This window comes from Apodemus sylvaticus, chromosome 8, assembly GCF_947179515.1.
Source record: "Apodemus sylvaticus chromosome 8, mApoSyl1.1, whole genome shotgun sequence".
Classification (NCBI taxonomy): Eukaryota; Metazoa; Chordata; class Mammalia; order Rodentia; family Muridae; genus Apodemus; species Apodemus sylvaticus.
The window spans coordinates 63,936,457-63,962,951 of record NC_067479.1 but is presented as its reverse complement, the minus strand read 5'-3'; the positions used below and the strand labels follow the sequence as shown (position 1 = coordinate 63,962,951).

The following is a 26,495-nucleotide window of genomic DNA, read 5'->3' as shown; positions in this document are numbered from 1 at the left end:
TACACAGCAGAAGCTCACCCAATAGTCATCCGATTTTTATCTTATGCTAGCTTCTTGCTTGATTTGCCCTTGGGATTCTAACACAGTCATACATAATATGTGATCACTAGTCTCTTGCCCCAACTTTGACAGGTTCCATGTTCCTTGATTTGTAAATTGCAAGTCCTATAGAATGTTCTATATTTTTATAGTACATATCATGCATCTCTCTCTCTCCCTTTCTTATACACGGACCAAAAACCACAGGTTCCATTTGATCCAGATGCATCTTTTCCTGGTACAGATGTTATTTAAGGTGATATGTGCTGTAGAGGAAGCACACAAAAGTAGAGATGCTAAGATGGACCAAAGTTCAGTTAGTCTGTCCCACATGTCCATTAAAATATTCTCGCCAACATTTCAGGGGATTTTTCCTTGACAGTTAGAAAAGCTAGAGCTATGATTTCATCATGCGTTTCACATTGGTTAAGTGGGGCCTGAGAGAAGAAAAGCCACCCCAGAAAGACTGTCAACCAATCTAACCACAGACAAGTATTTTCCCAAGGACATTTAAGGAGGGAAAGGTATTCAGAAAAATGTGGATTTTTCCATTAACCTGATTGTAGAGTGTGAATCATAACTATTTAAGGCAACACAGTCCAAATTGTGTGACATATTTTTTAAAGACAGGTCATTTGGGGCTGGAGAGATAGCTCAGCTGTTAAAGGCACTAGCTGCTCTTCCAGAGCATGCTGGTTTGATTCCCAGCAACCATATAGCCATTCACAACAACCTATAACCCTAGTCCCCGGGTATCTGAGATCCTCATCTGTGGTGCACAGACAGAGCACAAGCAAGCAAGCAAACAAATATTTTTTAGAGAGGTGATCACTTCTGATAGCCCCAAGCCATCTCCCATCAAAGGATTTACTTTGATGGGAGGCTAATTGATAAAATTAGCCTTTGCTAAAAGGCTAATTTTAACTTGATTCAAGCCTAAAGTTATCTAAGAGGAGGGAGCCTCAATTATAACAATATTTCCCTAAGATCAGACGGTAAGTGTTTATGGCATTTTTGTAATTAGCGATTGGTGGGTGGAGGGTCCACACCATTGTGTGCGGTGCCACCTGTGGGCTGTGGTCCTGGGTTCTATAAGAAGGTGGGCGGAGCAAACCGTGAGACAAGCCAATAAGTAGCTCCCCTCCATGGCCTCTGCATCAGCTCCTGTCTCCAGGTTCCTGCCCTGCTTGAGTTCCTGTCCTGGATTCCTGGATGATGAACAGTGATGTGGAAGTACAAGTCAAGCCCTTCTTCCTCAAGCTGCTTTGGTCATGGTGTCTCATCATAGCAACCCTAAGACGCCATGTCTGATCCTACTTAGCTCCAGAGTTGTCCGTTTCCCCTGCATGAACAGTGGGCTTGTTAGGAAGCTGTGGCTTTGTGCCATGTAGCTGAGTGAGTGAAGACCCCAGGGTGTGTGTGGCTCCACAAAAGCCATCATCCGTGACGGCTGAGGCGCAGTGAGGAGGAGGCACTCCTGTGGCTGTGTCAATTTTATAAAACCAAATCTTTCCTGCTGCGGAAATGCTCCCACACCCTAATGTGGTAAATCTGGTAGAGAAGATTTTCTGACGATAAATAGTTTGAGGGTTCCGAGCAGAACTTCAGCGGGGAAGGTGACCTCCTTGTGAGGCTACTCAGAGCTTGAGGCACGCCCCTTTATGGTCCATGGACTACGTGTCACTCGGAAGCCTCAGAGAAGCCCAGCGCACACTGGGTGGCTATACGAAAAATAAAATTCCTTTATGTGAATCAAAATTCTTGGAGGGAGATCCCATGGAAATTTATATTTTAAAATTCCCTATTGGTGATCATGGAAATGTTAATTTCCTGCTCCTGTGTCAACATAGCTACCTTCATGTCTTACTTTAGTGGCACAGAGGTTGTAAAGTATTCTTTAATGTTTAGTTTCTTCTTCTTCTTCTTCTTCTTCTTCTTCTTCTTCTTCTTCTTCTTCTTCTTCTTCTTCTTCTTCTAAATTGGATAGTTTCTTTATTTACATTTCAAATGTTGTCTCTTTCCAGGTCTCCCCTCCAGAAACTCCCTATCCCATCCCCTCTCCCCTTGCATTTATGAGGGTGCTTCCCGACCCACCCACCCACTCCTGCCTTCCCACCCTGGCATTCCCCTACACTGGAGCATCGGACTGCCACAGGACCAAGAGCCGCTTCTCCCACTGATGTCTAACAAGGCCATCCTCTGCCACATACTTGGCTGGAGCCATGGGTCCCTCCATATGCACTCTTTGGTTGGTGGTCCATTCCCCGGAGCTCCAGGGGATCTGGCCGGTTGACACTGTTGCTCCCCTGACAGAGGGCTGCAAACCCCCTCAGCTTCTTCAGTCCCTTCTCCAACTCCTCTGGAATTTCTGTGTAGCCCTGGCTGTCCTAGAACTCATTCTGCAGAAGGGGCTGGCCTCGAACTCAGAGAACCACTTGCCTTTGCCTCCAGAAGGCTGAGATTAAAGGCGTGTGCCAACACCACCCAGCTAGTCTTTTGTAACTTTTAACTATTTGCTGCATCCTTAAATCTGGAGCTCATTACTTCTTAAGGAAGCAGATTCTTTGTGTGGCAAAGGTTCTGAAACCTGGTTTTGTGCAGTAAGCAGCTGACCCAATCCTAACAGTTCTGTAACAAGTTGATATGGGGACCAGGATCCGTGTTTTAGGATGTGATCAGACAGCATGCACTACATCACCTAGATAGATGGTTTTATTTGCCTTTGCTTCCAGAGTAAGATTTGTAATAGGAACCAATAATCCCACAGTTCTTTCTTTGGGTTTTCCATAAACAATGCTAATTATCCTCTTGTATATAAGTGAAATGCCTTTTTTCTGTCCTCCATACAAATAGTTATTATATGGTGCTATGTTTCCTGCATAGTTTCTTGACAGAGGAAACAATTATTTTGGACCAGCATGTACTTCTCAGCTTGCAGAATACTTTACTTTCCTGTGCACTTCTCTTACCCCTTCTCGGCTGTTTGCCTCTCTCCAACACAAGCATGAAAAGAACAGTCCTGAAAACTGAAGATAAGTGACTGAAACTATAAGATAGATATGGATGATGTGGATGGAGTTTGAGCTCGTGATCTAAAATATGCACAGAAAATGTAATCAACTCAAAAACTAATCTAGAGGCAGCAAGAATGTCTACTTCCACCACCCTGATCCAACGTCGTTTTAGGAGTCCTAACAATAAAGGAAGAGAGGACAGCAAACAGCATAAGGTTGAAAAGGAATATTGTCTTTACCCTTGGACAGCTTGGTTCTTTGCATAAAGAAATCCCAAAGAATAACCAAAGGATGTAAAGATCTGCAGAGATGGCTCAGTCGGGGAAGCACTTACCATCGAGTCTGACAAACTGATTCAGTCCCCAGATCATGATGGAAGGAGAGAGCTGGCTCCTGACCCCCCCCCCTCTGAGTTTATGTGCACACACTAAATAAATGTCAATAAATACAAGTATATAAATGTGTAAAATTCTAAGGCACCTGCGGAATCTAATGCATGCATATGTTCTTACGCACTTGTAAGGATCAATTGGAACTGAAATTTTAAAAAGTTCTCTCTACATCAACACCAAAGTATCTATATTTGAGTATAGATCCAATGAAATGTGTCCTGAGGGCGTATGAGGGAAACTACACATCCCCGAGGGCAGGTCTAAGGAAATGGAGCTCTATCCAGGTTCATGACCAGGAAGACTCCTTTGCCAACTATGGGTTCTGAGCACAGAGGAAATGCAACAAGGATCCCAGGCAGCAAGCTGTTTTGTGACTGTTAACAAGGTGATTCTCAAGTGTCTATGGAGTGATAAGCTCAGAGGAGCCAACATTACAGGGGAAAGCAAAGTTGAGAGCCTCATCCAACCTGAACGCACACCTTATTCTCAAGACAGGAAGGGGCAGCATGAAAGAACGGACGTGCGGATACCATCAAGAGCCCGGACGTCCATTCTTGTAACTATGATCTACTGCTCTTTGACAAGTGGCCAAGGCAAGTCACCACAAGAGAGTCATCGCTCTGATAGATGAGTGCGATCACTGGATACCACATGCCAAAGGAAAAAGGAATTGCATCTCAACAAAAACATCTCTCACAAAAATAACTCAAGCCAGATTGTGAAACTAATTATGATCATGAAACTATAATTATAAAACGCAAAACTATAAAGCTTCTAGAAGACAACTTGGGAGAAATTAGGTGATCCTGGGTTTGGTTATGTCTTTAAATGTTTTTAAAGATTATTTATTTATTATTATATGTAAGTACACTGTAGCTGTCTTTAGACACACCAGGAGAGGGAATCAGATCTCATTACAGATGGTTGTGAGCCACCATGTCGTTGCTGGGATTTGAACTCAGTTACCTTCAGAAGAGCAATCAGTGCTCTTATCCACTAAGCCATCTCACTAGCCCATGTCTTTAAATTTTTAAAAATTACATCTATCATGTATGTTGTCTGTATGTGTACATGTGCATGTGTGTATGTACCTATGTATGTGTGTATGTACCTATGTATGTATGTACCTATGTGTGTATATGTATATGTGTGTGTATATACCTATGTATGTGTGGATATACCTATGTGCATGTATACACATGTACATATGTGTGTATATAAGTGTGCATATGTATAAAATTTGCATGCATGTATCTCTCAGTGTATATGTGTGTATCTGAACGCACACAGATTTGTACATACATGGCATCTGTGTGAAGGTCAGAGGACAACCCTGGAGCCAATGCTCTCTTTCTATAATGTAGGTCCCAGAGATAGAACTCAGATCATCAGTGAGCAACTTTACCCACTGGGCCATCTTTTCAGGCTTGGTAATGTCTTTTTTAAAAGCAAGTTTTTTTTTTTTTATTAAAAATTTTACTGTATAAAATAGCAAGTTTCCTTATGACATCTTTAGGAATACATGTCTCACTGGTAATAAAGTACCTATTTATTTGTTTATCTTATTCATGAGACATTGTCTCATGAGACTAAATCAGGACTAGAACTCCCGACGGTCTTGCCTCCACCTCCCGAGTGCTGGGATCACAGGCATGCACTACCATGTCTGACTTGCTATGCCTTTTTAGACAGAGCCCTGACAGTACCATCCATGAGGGATGAAGTTTGGCGTTGGACTTCCAGTTACCAAAGAGACGTGAAAGACAAGGAATGCAGAGGCCCTTGCCCATGCACCATCACAGCAGTGTTACAAGCCAGCTTTCAACAAAAACAAAACAGAACAAAATGCCCATTAACTGTAAACAGATAAAACAACAATTGGACGTGCTGTGAGACAGAGGCTGAATACACACCACGCCACATCCTACCCCTGTGTGACACACGTGCTGCATGGGAGAGGTCGGTGATCGGCACGGAGGGATGGTGAGGGGGACCGAATGGGACAGAGCTAAGGAGAACTTTAGGGGCGATGGAAGTGTTTATGTGGGGAGACTGCACAGGGTGCTCATCTTCACAGTCTTGGTTTGTTTGTTCATTTGTTCATTTGTTTGTTTGTTGAGACAAAGTCTCACTCAGTATTGCAGACCAGCCTAGATGTCAATCCTTCTGCCTCTGCCTTTTAAATCCTGGGATTACACTTGCAAGCTCTCGTGCTTGACCAAGTGAATTTATTTTTCAGTAAGTCATAACTGTACACTTAAGCGTGCTCATTTATATCCATGGAGACATTCCAAATCATACCAAAAAGCCAGGGGAAGCTCTTCTTGGACACGTGTGTTCACAAGGGGAAGAAAGCCGCAAAGGACATAGCAAAAAAGACCGGAAATGCAGTGCTTAGGACCAGGACAGTGTGAGAGAGACACTGGCTGTGAAGTGAACCCCGGGGAGGAAAGCAAAGGATGCCTCACTAGAGCTCTGCACCCAGGCAATTTTCCCTCTGATGGCAGTGTCACTCACACAGAACCATAAAGCCTTTGTGTGCATCTAATTATTCTACTTGATAGGATAAAAACATTACCTAATTATATTATTGTAATGGTTGCTTTCTAGTTAATTTATTTTAGTAGTAACTTCACAGATGAGGCACAGTAAAGCTAAGAAGAGCACAGAACAGAATATGAGTGTCACGGCTTAGTGTTTTACATATATTACATGTAATAATGTGATAAGTTATAATATAAATATCATAATAAACATAATAGCAGCAAAACGGGGCAGCTCAAAGCGGAGACCATGTGAATAGACATGGTTGGAAGCAGATAGATGAAAGCGTCAGCGTTTAAATGTGTTACTTTAAACCATAAAATCAGTCGCTTAGTACAAGAGAAAACTGATGAAAAACGGAAGAGCTGGGGAGGGAAGGGGAGGAGAGAGGGGTCTTGGGTGATGGCGGGCGAGGAAAGAGGCAGCAGGGCTCAGGCCTCCCATGCCTTTATGATTAGTAAGGTGTTGGAATCCACGATGATTTGCTTATTCTCTGTGTTCACGTGTGTGAATATAGAGGTCAGAGGGTCACCTTAGCTGCCATTCCTCAGGAGCTATCCACTTGGGTATCCTGGGAACACTCCTCACCAATTAGGCCAGGCTGGGGCCAGCAAGGCCCAGGCACCTCTCTGTCTTCCCAGTGCTATGATTAGGAGCACTTGCCACCAAACCTTGCTGTGTTACATGGCTGGGCATTGTGGGGCTCGAACTCAAGTTCTCACGCTTGTATAACAAGCCCTTTAGTGACTAAGTGCTCTCCCCAGTCCCCCAGACTCACTGAAGTTCTAATTGCAGCAAAAGCAGGTGCACAGCTTGGTGGCTTTGGGGCGGGGTACAGGGGAGCTTTGTTTGCCTTTAATCCCAGCAGCACTCAGGAGGCTGATTTTAAACCAGGAGGATCTCTGATTTCAAAGCTAGCCTGGTAAGCTCCAGGATAGCTGGAGCTACCCAGAAAAACCCTCAAAAAATCAAAACAAACAGACAAACAAAAGAAAAAACATGGACCCACTGTTTGCTTCTGGGGGGCCCTAAGGAATGGCTGGGAGGCAAACTTTCAGTTTTCAGCTAACATCCTTTGGGGCTCTTGAAAACAAAACATTCATGAATAGCCTATACAATTGAAACCTGTAGCTAAACGACAAACGCATGGATGAAAATCAGCTGTGTAGTAAGAGAGAGGGGACCCAGGAAGGCAGAGCGTCCAGAATACATCACGGTAAAGCAGAGGAAATTCCTGGGTGGTTTCATTTACACAATCAAGATACATAAAGAGAAATAAGAGGGGCGTCAGTACATAGCTGAAGACATAAAGAAAATCTGTGGAAATCTACGGATCAAATCAAGCTGCTAACATTAGCAGAGGTCATGCCTCTGTAAGGCCTTCCTTCCTTCCTAAATACCTTCTGCAGAGAGAAGCAAAACAAAGAAAACCAGGCAATCACTCAAAATTCTAAAGCAGAGTGTGTGTCCTGAACCCAACTGAGAAGGGCAGAGGGACAGGAGGAAGGTGACACCCCACCCCCAGCCAGCTCCATCCACTCGAAACCTATTATGAATCAAATCAATGTCCTTTCTCTCTTACACAGTGATTTGTTTTTACCACAGGAAACTCAGAAAATAACATGGGAGATAAAAATTATCCCCAACACCATCATTCAGAGACAGCCATTGTTAACACTGGTATGTAATTTTCCAAGACTGTTTTAGTTTTAAAAAAGCCAAAAAAAAAAAAAAAAAAAAAAAGGATCATTGTCTACATCCTGTTTCCGACCTGCTTTTGAAAGAACACATCACGGTTGTCTTTTCCTGCTGGTATCTGCTTTGTCTTTATTGCCTATCGGTCTATCAGGCGTCTTATTATTAGAGCTTAGTATTGTCTGTCCCTTTTATTACACACTAGCTTTACTTCTAACACGTTTTCTACCCTAGATGTGTGTGTAAATGTCCAGGATCAAGGTCTTAATTCTGCATAAACCCCTCCACTAATTTGTCAGGGTTAAATTCCTGCCGGTGGAATTACCATAAGCATCGAGTGTCCTCTAATAAGTCACCAGGTCAGGTGGCCCCTCACAGCAGCGTAAAAGCTTCTATCCCTTTCTATGTTCGTTTATTAAACCTTTCTATTTATTACCTTTCTATTTCACCCTTCCCACCTCCCCCCCTTAAGGTCCAACCTGAGATACATGAGACCTTGTCTCAACCCCAAAACCAAAAACTAAAACTGAGATCACACTAAATAAAAATAGCTACACCAACAGAAAATTATTATAAATAGTTACCACCAATATAACCAGGGCTGTTACATAGACACACAAACATAAAACATCCAGACTGTTTATCTTGTTTAATAACTTGATTATTTCCATGAACACTACACTGTGAACTACATTTATAAGCAAATATGATTTATTTGTATTTATTAAATAATTAAAAAGTAAAATAAAATTTAATTTATAAGTAAGTATAATTTTGATGGAAGTTTCCTAACTGCTACTCTGTATATTTACCATTAATTTATGGAACCACTATTGGTCAAATAAGCTACTTTCAATTTTGGGTGATTATAAATAAATTTATTATGAACAAACTTGTAAAATATTAAGTGGTTTGTGCATTTAAAAGAATTGCAATTACACTTATGGATGGATGGATGGATGGATGGATGGTTGGTGTGTGTGTGTGTGTGTGTGTGTGTGTGTGTAGGGCAGAGGACAGCTTATAGGAGTTGGTTCTCTCCTTTTACCATGTGGGTCCTGGGAATCGAACTCAGACCATCACGCTTGGCAGCAAGCCCCCTTCACCCATTTGTCATCTCGCTTGCCCTTGAATGATATTTTTAAAGTTATGAATCTGTATGTAGGATTCAGTATCAAATATAGGCACATGGTTTCTTAGACTTCTGGTCTGTGATAGTAAGATTGATTTATGCTCTCAGAACTGAAGAAAAAGCTATTTTTCATTTTCTTGCCAATGGAAAAAGAAAAAACAAAAGCTACCCTTGCCTACCCGTTAAATAGAAAGTGATAAATAGGACAGTTTTAACTTATTTTTATAAAAATGTGTCATATTTGTTAACCACGGTTTCTAATGCTGTGATTTGGTTTCCTTGTAAAATACCAGAGATTTTTATATGAGACACATATGTTTAATACACGCATCATTCTGTCATATGGTGGAGACATTTCCTCAGTTTAGCTCTGTCTGCACCTTTCCTTTGTGGTGCGCTGCGCACAGAGGGTCGTGATCTATCTACTCAGTTTACTGGTCTTTCATATCAGTCCTCTATACAGAAATGTGTAACTGTTGAAACTTGCTCACTATCAATGGTAAGTTTAAGAATTTTTTTCATTGTATTTGCCATTATCACATGGGAGCACCGTGTGTGTAGAAGTAGGCATATGGAGATCTGAGGACGACTTTGTGGAGTTGATTCTGTCCTTCCTCCTGTGGGTCCTGAATTCAGACTGCCGGGTTTGTATTGTGAGCACCTTTACCTGCTGGGCCATCTCATGGGCCACAGAAAATGTAAATATGTTAAAAAAAAATCTCAGCAACAATGCAGCTGCGCGAGTATAATGGACATTAATACTTCATTTTGCTCGGTTTTCTTCCCTGACCCGTCTTCGTCCTGTGTTTTATTCATAGGAAGGACACGACCTAGCTTGATCATTACCTCGTCCTCTGCTTCCCCACAGAGTGATCGCTATCCTGAGGCTGGTGCATGTTCTGTCCTGCACACTCTCCTACATCATTGGCATGGACCTGTTGTCACAGCAATGTTAATCTTTTGTTTTGTTTGAGATTGTTACAAAAACGACTCTATAACCTATGCAAACATTTTGTGATTTGCTTTTGTTTTTTAAATCATATAATTAGGAGGTTTGTTTGTTGTAAGGTAGAGGTCCCTGGTTCTAAAACAACAACAACAACAAAACCAAACAAACAAAAAAAAAACCTATTCAGGAGCTGGAGAAATGGCTCAGCGGTTAAGAGCACTGCCTGCTCTTCCAGAGGTCCTGAGTTCAAGTCCCAGCAGTCACATGGTGGCTTACAACCATCTGGCGGGGTCAGATGCACAATTACATAGTTGTCTGAAGAGAGACAGTGTACTCGTATAAATAAAATGAATAAATAAATAATAAAGCTTTAAAAAGAAAAAGTGTACTCATACAAATAAAATAAATAAATCTTTAAAAAAAAACAAAACCCAAACCAAAAAACCCTATTCAGTTAAGTGACTTGTTTTATTTTTTCACCTTCTTCTAAGGGTCTCTGCTTCTTGATCTTGAAAATGAACAGCACCTACAGGGCATAGTCAGCAGTTTCTCCAAAAACAAGGAGAATCTGTGTGTTGAATTGCCTTTGTGGATATACAGGGCAGAGCAGTGGTACCATGGATCCCGCCATGATCCCTGAGTGAGCCACCAGCAGACCCTGAGAGGTGCCTTCTCACCAGGAGGTATCTGTGGATGTTTATTTTACTCATAGAAGGGTGGCAAGTGAAGACTTTTTGCTTTAATTTGCTTTTGCCTGGTGTCTTTTAGCATGCCAGGAATCACATTGACCTTTCCCACCATGTCGGCCTACTCATGTTGGCTGGCCATTTAGAAACATCTTCCTATCTCCAACACTAACCCAAGCAATACTTTACCTAGAAATGTACCAAACAAAGGCTATGCAGACCTGTATAGAGATATGAATTTGTTGAAATTACTTTAAAGGTGTTTTTAAGGGAGGAGACTGAGTCATTGGTCGCTAATTAAGAAGACTAGAGTTCAGAGGTGAACCTTCCTTCCATAGCCTCCAAAAGTTAAATGAGTTTTCTATCAATATTCCAGCAGAAACTGTACAAGATGGTTCTAAAGCTTGGTGGGTGATAAAAATGCTCAAGAATAGAAAAAAAACAATGAAAGAAAAAGAATCAGATGTCAAAGAGGCCCCAGTAAAAGTTGCAATGACTGTGAGATAGCAAAGGGATGCACATGGACACATAGGGAGACACAAACACAGACCCACATACAGTCACACAGACACACACACAGTCACACAGACACACACATCACACACAGAGATGCACACATACATCACATACACACACATCACACACAGAGATTGTATACACACATCACATACACAGACACATATACAGTCATACTTACAGACACACACACAGTCACACTTACAGACACACACATCACACACAGAGAGATGCACACACATACATCACATACACACACATCACACACAGACACAGACACACACGTCACACACACAGACACATCACACACACAGACACACACACATCACATACACACACAGACACATCACACACACAGACACACACACATCACATACACACACATTACACACAGACACACACATCCATCACACCACAAACACCACACAGCACACATACAGACACACACCTATCACATACACACACATTACACACAGACACACACACACATACATCACATCACAAACACCACACAGCACACATACAGAAGCATGCTAGACATCAGACAAACCCTGGGGATCACCAGAAAGACACTCAATTGAACAGTGCTGTAACACTAGATGTTTCTGTTGAGGCATGAAGCTGTTCCCTCTCCTCACAACTGTGCCCTAATATCAAATCTACATAGATGAAAGATTTAACCATCAAAGGCTTTAAAAAATTAGAGAAACTAAATAAAGGTGATGGTTGAATTGGAAAGTCAAATATCATGTAATAAAAGTTTTAAATGTTCCATCTTTCTCCTAACAAAATCTTATCACATGTTCTCAGGTCCATTCCTGGATACCTCATGGCTGTTCTTTGCACAGACCCCCACGTAGACTCTATCCCTGCACAGAGACCATGTAGCTCCTCACTGCACAGAGACCATGCAACTCCTCATTGCCAGGACTTTATTCCTTACTATTTCTAATTTATTTTGCAAAAATAATTTAAGAATAATTTGAAAAAATGTTGTATTAATTTTGTTAGCATTGTATTTATGATCATATATTATTTTTGAAGAAGTGGCAAATTTTAAATTATATTCATTTGTGTGTGTGTGTGTGTGTGTGTGTGTGTGTTGTGTGCATGCACACACAAATCACAGAACATGTGTGGAGGCCAAAGGACAATCTGTGGATATCCATTCTTTCTTTCCACCATGGATTAAATTCTGGTAACCAGGCTTGAGGGCAAGCGTCTTTACTTGCCCGTCCCTTAGGCCCAACCCTTCTCTGAGTCACTAGAACGATGTGCAGGATACTTCCAGATCCTGTCTTACGTCTTCCATAGGCTCCCTCGGGGCAGTCCTCAGGAAATTCCATTTTTACTTGTTGACAGCATACATTAGTGAGCTTCTCTTTTCATTGTGGAGTGTGTGTGTGTGTGTGTGTGTGTGTGTATGCACATAGACACTAGTAATAAATAAAATGAAACATTTCTTTCTAAATCAATAAGGTGAACTTACATACATCTCTCATTTTGAGGCAGGCCCTTACCATGTAGAACATATTATTCTCAAACTCATGATCCTCCTGCCTCAGCTTTCTGAGTGCTGGAATTACAGACATGACCTCCCTACACCTAACTTGATAGTTCATTTCTTGTACAACTCAAAATTTCATATAAAATAATATGCACTTATTACAAAGGTGAATAATAACACAGGAAATTACAGGAAAGTATCTCCATGATTTGAATATCTTGATTATTTGAGTTTGACTTAATCTTCTTTGGGGAAATGTGCCTTTTTTTTTTTTTTAATGGAATACAGATTAAATGGAGTTGGTGGAAGGAGAGGTACTGGCCTGTGTCCTGACATTGGTTTGCAAAGTACAGCTCATTTGCCAGTGTCCTTGTCTCTTGAGTCTCCTTCCCTGCCAGGTAAAGTCGAGGAGAGGATGCGTCTCACAGAAAACGAGCTAGAAGCTGAGTCTGACACAGTATCTGTGGGAGCACTGACTGGCGCTTAGCTTGTTAGACTTTGTTTTGTCTTTTATCACTCAAAATTTTATTGTCAGCTTCTTTCTTTCTTTTTTGGGTTTGTTTGTTTGTTTGTTTTTTGGGGGCGGGGGATTTGGTTCTTTCAAAACAGGGTTTCTCTGTATAGCCCTGGCTGTCCTGGAACTCACTCTGTAGACCAGGTTGACCTCGAACTCAGAAATCTGCCTGCCTCTGCCTCCCAGAGTGCTGGGATTACAGGCATGTGCCACCACCGCCTGGCTGTCAGCTTTTTTCTTATCATGCATACTTGAACACACTTTTACAACTCTTCCTATGCATGTGTATACATGTAGAAGCATTTGTGTGCACGCACTCACTTTCATCTGACACGTGCATGTGAGTTGGTTACTGGATCTCCCTGCACTTTGTAGGTTCTTGGAAGGAAAATCAGTTTGGACTAATCTCTGGAAACTGATTCAGGATCCCTGACCCAAGCCACCAAGTTGCTTGCCCAAAAGACTGTGATATATCAGCTGCTTCCTGTGGTGGCAGCATGGCCTCTACCACCCAAGGCACCCAGAGGTGGCTTGATTCTTCTCCCTGAATATCCCATCATCTCTAAACAAATGCTTTCCAGAGCCAGGATGTGGGTGAGTACCAGGGCTACAGAGAGCTAGTGTTCAGAATGCCAGGGGATGACAGCCAAAAGAAGACATTAGCAAACAAGCCAGTCGCTGAGCAGGAATTCCCAGCAGAGGTGAGTGTTATGGGCACACTCACTCCATGGTAAGGAGTGAGGTGAGAAGCCATCATACTGGGTCTGAATGACAAGGAGGCATTGCCGGGCAGGGAGTGGGAGAGAAGAGGCAAAGCCCTAGTGTGGGCTCATCCGAAAGCAAAGGTAACACACTGGAGCGCAGTGAGTGAGGCTTGGGCAGCAGAGGAAACAGGCCACAAGCCCAGGAGAGGCGGGGGTTTATCAACGATCCCAGCAAGGCCCACCACATACTCTGAAGAGCCAACGTACCTTTTACAAAGATCACTGTAGCTGCTGCGTGGAGTAGAGATTGGGAATAAGAGCTGAAGGTCCTTGGCAGGAGGAGAGGCGAGAGGCTGTGGCTGGGACACAGGTGTTGTCAGCAGATATGGGGGCATGAATGGAAACAGTGTGATGCTACCAACATCCACCCGTGTGATGACCTTTGAGGGAGGAGCAGACTCTCTGCAGTGGGAAGGGCCACCTCACCCTTCTGAAGAAGATTAGAATCTATGTTCAGAGTGAAGAGTCCCATCTCTGGCAGGCACCTGAAACCCCAGCTGCATTGAATAAACTCATGAAAGCCAGTGTCCATCTAGGCAGCATGAGATTTATACAAGCCATGTCTGATGTGCCAGTGAGCCAACTCCTGGTCCCCTCAGGAGCCTGAGCTTAAGAGTCTGTGCCTTAGCTGGGCAGTGGTGGCACACACCTTTAATCCCAGCACTTGGGAGGCAGGGGCAGGCAGATTTATGAGTTCAAGGCCAGCCTGGTCTACAGAGTGAGTTCCAGGACAGCCAGGGCTACACAGAGAAACCCTGTCTCAAAACAAACAAACAAACAGAGTCTGTGCCTTGTGGATGAAGGCAGCTAGTGCCCGTGTGAGACTGAAGGCTGGGTGATGATGTCGCCAGATCATATAGGACCTGGGGTAGGTAGGAGTGCATTCTATGCCTGATTCATTAAGATTGCTATCTAAGTGCCCCCTTCACCCAGCTCCAGTTTCTGCATCTGCTGAGGGAACCTTAGGGTGCTTCGCTCCTCCGTGCAGTGGCAAGGCCGTGGAACCAGCCCAGAAATCATCCTCTGATGACTCCTGAAGCCCAGACCTGCTTCAGAGAGCACATGTTCCTCCCTTCTCTGACAGGGGACCCTTGACCCAAGTCCAACTGGTTGGGGTTTTAATAATAGGGCCATCTCTATGCAATAGGGCCAAAAGCCCTTATTGCAGGACTAAGGCTGGCAGGGTCTCTCAGACTGCTGTGTCCTGAAGACCCGAGTTTGGCTAGGAAGGGTATGCAGTCTTCAGAAGTGTGGTCCCTGTTTGTTATGGTGCAGGCAGGAGGTTATCTCTTCCCTGACATCCTGGAGGCTGCTCACGGCTATGTGTGAGAACAGAAAATCATCCTTGAAATATTCCATAGGATCTGAACTATCAGGATATGTGAAGAGACCATAAGGCCATAATACTCATGCCGGGAAAGGACTGGAGAAAGGGCCATAGAACTCAGAGAGCAGGTGACAGTGTCATCCAGATGACTGATGCTGGGACTGTGTGTGTGTGTGTGTGTGTGTGTGTGTGTGTTTATTCATGTGCATGTGGGTGCACATGCGTGCATGTTTGTGGAGGTCAGAGGTCTATCTGGAGTGTCAGTCCTCAGGAATGGTCACTTTGTTTTGTGAGATAGGATCTTTCACCGGCCTGAGGCTCACTGATCCGGCTTGGCAGCTGGTAAGCCATGGGGATTTGTCTGTCTCTGTCCCCCTGATACTCCCATGACAAGCATGTAGCATCATGCTTGGATTTTAAAACATGGGTTCTAGGGATCCAACTCAGGTCCTCACGCTTGTTCAGCAAGCACATTACGGACTGGAACCATCTCCTTAACTCATCTCTAAGACTTCTAAAAGATGGTTCAGAACGAAAATGGCCAGAACTAAGCCTTTGACCCACTCCCCATCCTGTTGGGCCCAGACCTTTCCCAAAGCTATGCCGTCTTAGTCACTCTGTCTTCCTCCTACATCCATGTACAACTAATTTCTATTGTGCAATCCTCAACATGGTGGCATAATTGGACCAGTCTCGTGACCTCCATCCCTGATATTTTACTTTATCTGAGCTACTTTATCTTACTGAGACATCTGCAAGGTCCCCTCAGGTCTCTCTGCTCCTCCTGATGTCCCTCATCCAGCCCTTCCCAAGTTATCCACCTATGACACTAAGTCCCCACTATACCCAGATTTCTCTCTGCCCTAAGGCAGGCTCTATCCCCAACTGCCTCATTTTATAACCAAGAAAACAGACTGGACAGATCAGCCAAGTGTGCCCGAGGTCCTTCAGGTAGATGGGAAGTGGGAGGGGATTAACACAGCCCACCATCCAAGGTGACCTCCAGGACCTCAGGCCTCCATACTCTATGTTCAGCATTCTTCAGTTGCGATTGTACAGTTATAGAGAGGCATGAGTATGCCTTTCATGGATTGACAATTAGGATCCTCACATTTATTTCAAGGACAGGTTCTGGCTCTGACTTGGCTTGTGTGTTTCAATGAGCTAGAATGACCTCTTGACTCAGCCATGCATGGCGCACAATTGTGACCAGGGACAAAGAACCCAAGAACTTTCCCAGATCCCATTCATTTATAAGCAGAGTTGTTCCTTACGCTGTTGCCAAGATGCTGAAGTGAAGTGGTCTTTGTACCAGAAAGAAAGTGTGACTCTTACCAGAACCTTCTACTTGTTCACTGTAACATGATGTTAAACTCACTGTGACTCAGAAAAATCCTCAATATTTTTCTCACTAAAGGCAGAGCAGTGAGGCAAGCTTTTGCCATTGCAGTCACCCCAAGTCTGGTTGAGGCCAGGCACCCCCGAATTCCTTTTTGAATGGATGAGTGAACCAGTCAATGACTGGTCAATGCCAAAAAACCCATGCATAAAAAATGGCCACTTCTTCACCTCCCTAACACACTACTGCTACACAGAATGTACACTTTAACTTACAAAGATATCATTTATCTCCAGCCAGCATCTGTACACTGGCTGGAGCCGTTAGCCATTACATGGGGCTAACACACTGACCCAATATTCCGTAGTGCTGTACACCACTACAGTACATCACAGACAGCCAAGATGCAAGCATAACCAGAACTGGCATGTAAGTGTATTTCACTTTGACGTCATCACTGCTTGCCATACCTCTTAAGAAGCCTTTCTCCTTCAATGAACCCATCTTCAGTAGTAGCTACTGGGGAACATAGCAAAGATTTCTGGGGAGATGGGAAACTGATGAGTCCATGCTTGGAGCCTCCGTCACACACGTTAAGGAGATCCAAGACAAGATTACCAAGGGGGGAGATCAGATACATTTAAGAAATCACTCAGCTACCAAGGGTGGGAGGAGAGTCTGTTGTTAACAAAAGCAGCAATCTGAAAAGGAAAGAGCAATCGTACCATGGGCTCGAAGAAGCCAATAGACTAACACATTCCATGGGGTGGCTCTCCTGCATTTCAAAAGATTTATCTTTGCCCCTTCTGCCTTAGCTGATAACATTTCAGGTGGACGCACAATTTGTTCAGCGGGAAGAGCTATTAGCAACCATAAGCACTGGCGAGTTCTTCTCTCAGGAAGGAGACATGAAGCTGGTGGAATCCATTTAGTCTAAAAACTGCCACCATGTTCTCTTTAACAAAGACCGTATGTACAGGGCTGTGTGCATATGAGACTGCGGATGCAGTTCTGTTGGCGCAATGCTTATGTAGCGTGCACAAAGCCCAGGGTTCCAACCTCAGCATTTCAAAAATTGGATATGCTGGCACACACCTGTAATCTCAGCACTCTGGAGGTAGAGACGGGATGACCAGGAGGAGTTCAAGGTCATCTTTATCCTCATAGCGAGTTTGAGGCCAGTCTGAGCTACTTAAGACTCTGTTTCCAAAAAATATTTCAGCCTCCTTATAACTGTGATGAAATTGAAAATGATGTCTCCAGAAAAATACACTTACATGCCAGTTCTAAAAAAGTGACTGATTTTTATCTTTGAAGTATAGTAAGAGCTTGCTTTTGTTACTATTGAAATTAGCATATTAAAAACCTTTTCTTTAATAGAAATTTATGGACTGGAAAGATGGCTCAGTGGTTAAGCATACTTGCTGCTCTTACTGAGAACTTGAGAGTCCTGTTCCCTGCATCAATACAACTTTCTGTAACTCCAGGGAGTCTGATGCCCTCTTCTGGCCTCCAAGGGCACACACACAGCATTTGTCCTTACCCTAATCACAACACAGAGATGTGTGTGTGAGAGAGACAGAGATAGAGACAGAGAGAGACAGAGAGAAGAGAGACAGAGAGAGAAACAGAGAGAGACAGAGACTGACAGAGACAGACACAGAAAGAAAGAAAGAGATATTTTTTTTTAACTGGAATTTCTATGCTAAATTCGGCACCCACCTTCAAGGACCCTTTTCCTGGCAAAGCCTCCAACGATTCAGAGACTTCTGATTAAGACCAAACTAGCCCAAAGCTCTGGGGGTTGTTTCCTTATGAGTCACTCCATTTCCCAGGCAGGAAAGTCTGTTCTCCGGCCAAAGACCACATCACAGCGCTGGGCAGCAAACATGGTTGTCAGGGAGCCAGATGACAGAGGATGAAACTCCCCGCCACCATCGTCACCGCTTACAATGCAGCGCTGTGCCAACCCGTTCTGTCTCCAAATAAGCATTTTGAGTTTCAATTAATTGTCACTCCTTGGAGGGATTAGAGAAGGCCAGCCTTCGGCTGCATGATGCAGCTCAGATTAACTTTGCCCGTGTGCTCTTTCATTTTTGAACCACAGCTCTCTATGTAATGGTTTAGAAAAAAAAATCAAAGCAAATTAGAGGTCCAGTATTTATGCAGCCTTGAAAATGACCACTGTGCCATAGAGTCATGGGAAGATGCTTACGTTATGATAGAAAGAGAAGGTGGTGGGGGGGAACAGAATCACAGAAATGTCTCTTGTGCATCAGTGATAAACTATGTCCAGGGCAAACCAATGAGAGCAGATTTTAGGACCAACATAAGCAAAGCCAGCTGAGTCAGAGGTCATGTCTGCTTTCAGCATTACCTTTGGGGTTACATAATTTTTACAGATTTGAAGTCAGGAGACAAATGATACATCTGTGTTAAATTAGCCTGCCCTCCCAGTGGCTCTGCCTCCCTGGTCTCAGCAGCCTGCTCCTCCTGTGGCTTCCCTTGTGACTGGGCTTTGGGGGTTAGTAGCACCAGGGCTGAGCTAGCAGAACACGCCCCCAGCCCCCCAGACTCAGGCCACAAACCCCAAGCCTAGCATTAGAAAGAGCAAAGGAGGCATCATCAGCACTTCCAGAGTTCATCCTGGCTCCCCTCAGATCCCTCCTAGTTTATATCTTCAGAAGAGATTGGTTCCTATAAACGAGGTGGGGGTGGGGTTCCATTTTTAAATTCATGGGTTTTGTGGACTAGACATGTTCTCTTGTTTTCTCATGCCATCAGAAGACTCTGATGTCCATATCACATGGCTCGAAAACAGACTGACATTTGGAGTCAGATGTAAATGGCTTGTCTGCGGTGACTGATTAGTGCTGAGAAACATTACAGCCCCTTGGCTGCCAGACCCTGGCCTGGCTCAGCCTCCGCCTGGCATCTGTGGTCCTCATGGTATCTCCATGAGAGCATGGAATCAGCTAAGCCCGCTCAAGCTACTGACAGAGGGCTGGATAGCTTCCTACAGCAGAATCTGAGGGAAGGAGACGGCTCCAACATACAGAGGCTTCGAGTGCTGCCACAAGTCCGCCCTCAGAGCCCTGCTGACCTCCTCTAGTTGGGCTCCCAAGAGCTTTTCTCGCATGGCCAGCCCTTCCTGCCTCTAGGGGAAGTGGGCAAGAACCTAGGGGCCCCTCCTGCTCTCTAACCCCACTGCTCATTTGCCTCTGAACTCACAGGCAACCTGCTTCCTTCTCTGCTGTCCTAAAGTACTCTGAAGGACCTCAGGGACAGTGCCACGGTCCCAGGTCCCATCGTTTGGACTCCTGTAGGAATGAATGATTGGCATGCAAGACTGACTTCATAACCACTCTCAATTCTGTGCTTCTTGGGCCCAGCATAGTGCCCTGCTCTCTGACAAGAGAGCTAAAGGGGCTGAGGAATCTGGGGGAAAACTTAACCCCAAAGGAGGCAGGATGTAGATTCGAAGAAACTAAAACAGGAAAGATCCAAGCTACTAAGCAGCCTAGAGGAACAAGAGAAGGTTACCACGCAAATAGCCCACAGGGCATAGTAGCAGTCTCAGCAGGATCATGTCCTCAGGCCAGCTGGCGCCAGAGTCTCCTGGGGGTAAAAACGCCCTCAGCCAGAGGTCATAGGTCACAGCTCAAGGTCTTACATGAGCAGAGCTCGGAGCTCATCATATCCTAGCTCCTAACATCACAGTCTCTGTGTATAGACCATGGAGCAGCCTGTCTCAGCCCTCACCTCTAAAATGACCCACACCTACCCCCCAACTCCCATTACCGACTGGCCCCGCCCTGCCCTACCTCCTTACCTCGCTGCTGTGCTAAGGTGCAGGCTAATGCTGGATTCTAAGGATGCAACCCTGAGTGTGCATCTCAGCACTGATCCCTCCCAGCTCTGGAGCCCTGGGTAGGTTCCCACCACCATGCACAGGGCATCCTGGTATATATCCAGGTGCCTATCCACCACCCTTCACCTGAGTGCATGCTATACCCACAGAGCCATTAAGGTCTGACAAGTAGTTTGAGAGGTAGCTTAGCTCCCCTCCCCCAAAAAGCATTGTTGGAAACAAGCTCAGAAAGAGGAAGTTGCCCAGCTAAGGCCCCGGCCAGAGCTCCATTCTAGCAGTGAAGTCTCAGAGACTAATGAACCAGTCCACCTCCAGCTCTCTCCTAGCTTCTGACTCTTCCTCTGGTCTTAACCCAGGTCACCATCTTGTCCTGTCCGTATCAGCAGCACCCTATGTCTGGCCAATCCTAGGCTATGGCTCTGAGATAGATAGATAGGTAGATAGATAGATAGATAGATAGATAGATAGATAGATAGATAGACAGACAGACATCAACACAGACTTTAGAAACTACCTCTACTTTCAGGTCAGCTTCTAGAAAGTGCTTAACTTCAAATGCTCAGTAGTGTCTAACCTGAACCTTGCACTCCAGTGGAGCCATGCTCTAGAACTATAATGAAGTGCAAAAACATAAATAATAAGCAAACAAACAAATTGTAAACCTCAACTCATAATGCTTTAATTACATTTATGACTTTGTGTTGGGGCTGCACTCATAGCTAGCCACAGGCTGAACAGGCCTGCTTTAGAACACTGATTTCCTCAAATTCCCATTTGCAGTGAGGTCATGCCCTCATCTGAAGCCAGAGTGCTACATCTGCCCTTCTCAGTGACAGTAACAGGCCCTACACTCAACAGCTTCCACCAGCACCCACACCTCACAGTGGCCCCGCTAGATAGCCCAGATCAAGGGGCAGAGCTGGCTCCAGGCAGAATCATCAGACATTCTGTCCCCTGTCTGTCTGTCTGTCTGTCTGTCTATCTTATCTATCTACCTACCTATCTAGCTAGCTAGCTAGCTAGCTAACTAACTAACTAACTAACTAACTAACTCAACTTTTTGGAGTTAGAGTCTTGCTATATTGGGGCTTTAATTCACTATTTAGACCAGCCTAACCTTGAGCTCACAGAGATCTACCTTTCTCTCCCTCCTGAACGCTGGGATTAAACATGTGCCCTCCTATGCCCCACTGCTTTCTTCTTTTAAAACTTTTTCCTATCCATCCTTCAGCACCAACCATCTTTCCCCGCCATCCCTTCTCCACTGTCTGCCTGTCTCCTTTGTCCCATCACTGTCCCCATTCCAAGCCTGCACATATGAAAGGGAATGCCAGGCCTGGGCATCAGAGAGCAAGTGTCTCTGCCCATCCCAGAAGTTAACAACACTCTTCTCCCTTCTAACAGTACAGAGCCATGCCATGCTAGATACCTGCTCAGCCTCCTGCCTCCTGCTGGCATGGCAAACAAAGGCCTCTGCAGAGTGTGCTTCTCCACAACAGTGTGCAGGACAGAGATAGGGATAGTTTTCCTCTGACCCAGGAGCAAGAGGCAGGGCTGTGCCCCACCCACAGGAATTAATCAGAAATCATCCATTTGCAGATCGTGTCAGAAGCCCAAACCTTGCTGCCCAAGGGACGCCTCTACAAACCCAAGGGCTCTTTATGCAAGAGGCCACACACTGTTCCATAGATGACACCAGCTCCTAGAGACCTCTCTTCTCATTCTTTGTAGACCTTTTCCTTCACCATCTATTAGCAGCCTTTAGTCAAAACTATAGGCTCAGAGCACTTGACAGCTCCAATACATACGACAGGAGGCCTGGTCTTAAAGATCAGAGATGATCTAATCCGTGAAGCCCAGCACATCTAAAGCCCTTGTTGATACCACTGTGAGGTTGTGTACTTATGCATTCCCTGCATTAATTGTGGAGACCAGGTGTGTCATGATTTTTTCTGATTGGTCCGTGGCAGCATCCCAGGTGTCAGGTGCACAGAGGCCAAGCAAGGTAGAGATGACAAGGCCTCCTAAGAACTTCTTGCTGGAGGGTTGTAGAAATATTGCCCTTTTGGTGAGGGAGGGCTGGGGGCCACTCTGTCACCTTGGGGGAGACTGATTTTCAGTAGAACCTCTACTCCATCTTGTGGCTCTGTTTGGTACCTAGATCTCTGCTTGGAGCGAGCTGTGGCTACTGTTTGACATGAAAGAAAGCGACCAAGCCACCGGCTCAGTTTCTCGCAGCTGGCAGGTTCCAAGCCATGTGCCTGTTTAGACCTCTGTACCGCACCACCTCAAGGGAAGTAGGATGTCAGAAGTGCGTGATGCCGTGTCCCCTGTCTGTGCTGCTTCAGAGCCCACAGCACAGACCGCGGAGACCAGCATGGGGATCTCCAAGGTTAGCAGTGATGATTAGAGCTCAGCCCTCCCCCTGCAGCTGTCCTCCTCATGCCCTACCCTTCCCTTGCACCCAGCTTTTCATTCTTGCTTCTTTTGTGCAAGAATGGTTTGCAAGCCTGGCGGCAAAGGTCTGGGATTCCAGCCAATCAGGTGGCTGAGGATGGAGGACCACAAGTCTCTTTCCTGTCTGGGCTACAGAGCAAGGTAAAGGAGAACCTGAACACGCAGTGAAAGTCTATCTCAGAATAAAAGAAATCCAAGGGCCTGGGTTAGCTCAGTGCACAAAACTTTCCTAGCAAGTATGAGAACTTAGGTCCAATTCCTAGCTGTAGAGATGAAGGGAAGGGGAGGGGAGCGGAGGGAAGAGGAAGGAAAAGGAAGAGAAGGGAAAGGAGAGGAAGGGGGAAGGGAGGAGAATGGAGGGGAGAGAGGAGGAAGGAAGGAAAGAAATAGAAAAAAAGGAAAGGTAGTTTTACATCGCACCTCATAGGTGGCAACATGCTGGGTACTAGGACCCAGCTGGATGGGCAAAGCTGTCCCTGTCCCAGGGAGCTTAGGTCTAAAGAGGCTGGTAGAGGCAAGGCAGAGCTCAGCAGATGCTGATGTTTGTAGGAACACAAAATGGCTTGGAGCATTGTAAGCAATGGCTCTATGAATCTGGAGAAAGGGATTCTCCATGAGAAAGTAGGAGAGGTCCCTAACACAGCACAACATAGGCCACGCTGGTGGGAAGCATCCTCAGGCTAGGTTGTAATCCCTTGCTGTTCTGTCTGATAATCATTGCAGTGCTGTGATTCGAATCTATGTGTCATCTTTCTGCAAATCTATCAGTCTTTTTCCTTCCTCTGGCAGAGTCGTCGCTCTTGAGGGAAGTGTATCTGCCCTGTCAGGCTAGCCATGGATTCCTGAAGGATAGTGGACCTCAAAGGATGACTGGCTCCATTTGGATGAGAGGCACTGTGTGTAGGTCTAGGTGCTCCATTGCCCCTTTCTGTCTCCTACTTCCTTTCTGAGGCTGAATCCACACTAAACCATGAGTAATAGAGAGCAGCTCAGGCTGGGCCTAGCCCCACAGCCCCTGACACAAGGGAGGGCTCAAAAAATGTACATCCAACAGAAGAAAAATACAGTAAGGAGCAGGAAACACGATATGATCCTAGAATAGACAGCTGGCTAAAGAGAAAGGGAGGCAAAGGCCTCCTGTGTTCCAAAGACGAGTTTCTTTGGGAGTCCTCATCCTGTGACCACTCCTGCTCTGAGGCTAGATGAGTACAATTTTTTGAACTTTTTACTTTGAAGCAATTCTAGAATTGTAGAAAAAGGCAGTCACCAGAACTAATATACATTCCTGGCACTATGGCACCAGGGACACTGTATCTTTATCACCTGTGTTTGTTTTCTGTGTTCCTGGCAGTCCTGAGGGTTTATACTTTGTAGAACGCCCTACGGTTTGGACCTATATGGTCTTCCCTCTGGTTGGGCTGTGTTGTGGGTTTGAGGAATGAGGTGCATGGTGGCAGAAGTTCACAGCAGCAATATGTCCTGTCCCTGGTAAAGTTGATCTTGGTAACTTGGCCTAACCTGGGATCTGTCTTATTGTCCCCTATATAGCTACTGTCTCTGCCTCTCATACTGGAGGCTCAGGTCCCTGTCAGGTCAGGAGAACCAGTCCTCCCTCCTGCAGACATGGCAAGAGAATGCCCCACAGTTCCAGGTCATTAGCAACACTGGGTTTTTGTTGGTGTGAGCCACAGAGGATGAAATCAATGACCAATTACAAAGTGAAAAGAGAAGCTGTCAATCAATGCTTTAAGCACCGCCTGTGTGTGTTTGTGTGTGCATATGCATAGGTGTTTTTCCTCAGGGCCTATCCACCTTGGGTTATTGATAGTTGTTGGTTTGTTTTAGATCTCTCACTGAGGTAGAGAGCATGGAGTAGGTGCGACTAGCTGCCCAGTGAGCCCAGGTGTCCTTTTTCCCCACCTCCCCAGGACTGAGGTTTTTCACCTGTGTGCTAGAGGATCAGACCTGGGTCTTGATGCTTTCAAGCCAAGCACTTCACTGACTGAGTTCTTTCCCTAGCCCAAGTCTGAGATACTTTTAAACATCCCTTCAAAAAGTGTTATCAACTATTCTTTCCTCAAGTTAACTTTACTAACAAAATATATCTTGGCCAAAAAGGTATTATGAAATTAGTTCCATCACCCTACCCCTGAATACCTGAAAAGCCAGACAATTTCATTTAAAAACAAAGTAGAGAGAGTAACCACCAGACACATGGACCTTGAGCCAGACAGTACAGACGTTAACATCGACCTCACTGGGCTCTGCACAGTGGCTCCAGCTACCTTTCTTTTCGGCAGGCTGGGGGAACTTGCCTCTAGCCCTATAGCTGATCTTTATGTCCCCAGGCATCTTCTCCCACATCCCATGTCCTCTGGGGGACCTTCACTGCCTTTACCATCTTATAGCCGTAGACACACAATCTGCCTTGGATGGGTAAGCTTTGATAAATCCAAAGACCTCTCAGGAACAAACAGTTGGGTGCCTTCTTCCTGGAGCACAAGAATTCTATCCCTAACATCCAAAGCAATCTTCCTGCCCAGTCACCCATCCCACGGGCCTCAGAGCATTGTTCACGCTGTATAGAGAAATGAGTTGCCCAGAAGCCCGCTGACAGACCTACCTTGCAGGTCTTCAGTAGCTTCTCAACATAGCTATTCAGATCCTAGGGTGCATGTGGTTGAAGGACCTCCTAGAGGCAACCAGAAGTTCTGGACCCAGTTAAGAAAAACAAATTCCATCCCCAGATGGATTCTTCCTTCTCATCTTAGTCAGCTTTGGTGGCTTGTGGCTTCCTGCTAACAGCATGCAGAGGTGTGTGTGCCCTCGTTGTGATCAGACCTCCATCAACAGCCCCAAGAAGCAGCCCAATGTGATCTTTGCCCTCCGGCTACGTCTTCTGGAGATGTCTGGTTCCTCAGCCCTAGAGGTGTTTCTGAGGAAGTTCCATTGGCATGGTCATGATGCTCCTCTGCCACCCCAGAGTTTTCTCATGGGTTTTAGTTCACCACGTGGCTGGTGTTTTCCCTCAGTTGGCTTGTTAGGGTCAAGACACCTCCCACTATCTCCAAAAAGTATTTTTCAGACAGTTCTGTCTGGGCCACCTGTGGGAACTAGGGCGGGGTCCTCTCAGTCCGTTGGTTGGTTTTGCTTTGCTTTTAAATGATGCTAATATTAGTGAGGTCACAGGATGGTGTGAGCATTCAGTGACAGAACAGATATGACCGGAGCGTACGGAATCAATGCTCAGTACATACAAATCCCTCCATGTTTGACAGTGGTGTGGCCAGCGTGTGAATCTGATCTCAGAGGTTCTTTAACTGATCACTTTGCCTGTCAGTAAAAGCTCAGAGACGAGACAGTGAAGTGACGGGGAAGGACTGTGGCACCATGGTTGGGTGTATCCTTTCCTAAATCAGTGGAGGGGCAAATGGGGCCAGGAAGGTTGTTGAGAGGACTTGCTGTCCCAGACAACATCGTAGCTGGTCACTTTGCTCACCCAGACACCGCAGGGGGCCAGTGGGCAGATCTCCTTTCTCTTTAATGTCTAGGAGCCTTGATCGATTATATCATCAGTCTGCCAGTTTCTACACCACAACCCAAAGGGAGCATCATTTCTGGGAGTTCAGGGCTAAAAGAGTGTTCACTGCACGTCTTGGTAGGAAAGAGCAATCAGAAGCTCTTTGCAGTGGGGCTTGGAGCTCTTGGTTCTATGGGCTGTTGCTTGTCCCCAAAGGTTTGATAGGAAC

The 26,495-nt window shown here is 45.1% G+C and overlaps 1 protein-coding gene across 2 annotated transcripts in view; it reads right to left on the bottom strand.

Moving 5' to 3' along the window:
• Positions 1-25,856, bottom strand: part of Blk (BLK proto-oncogene, Src family tyrosine kinase) — a 44,648-nt gene extending 18,792 nt beyond the window's left edge. The window contains exon 1 of one of the 2 annotated variants that reach the window (XM_052191220.1): positions 25,370-25,856. The gene's annotated coding sequence lies outside the window, so the exon portion shown is untranslated. The remainder of the gene's footprint in view (positions 1-25,369) is intronic. The other variant, XM_052191221.1, reaches the window with a different exon arrangement.
• Between the last annotated feature and the right edge of the window lie 639 nt (positions 25,857-26,495).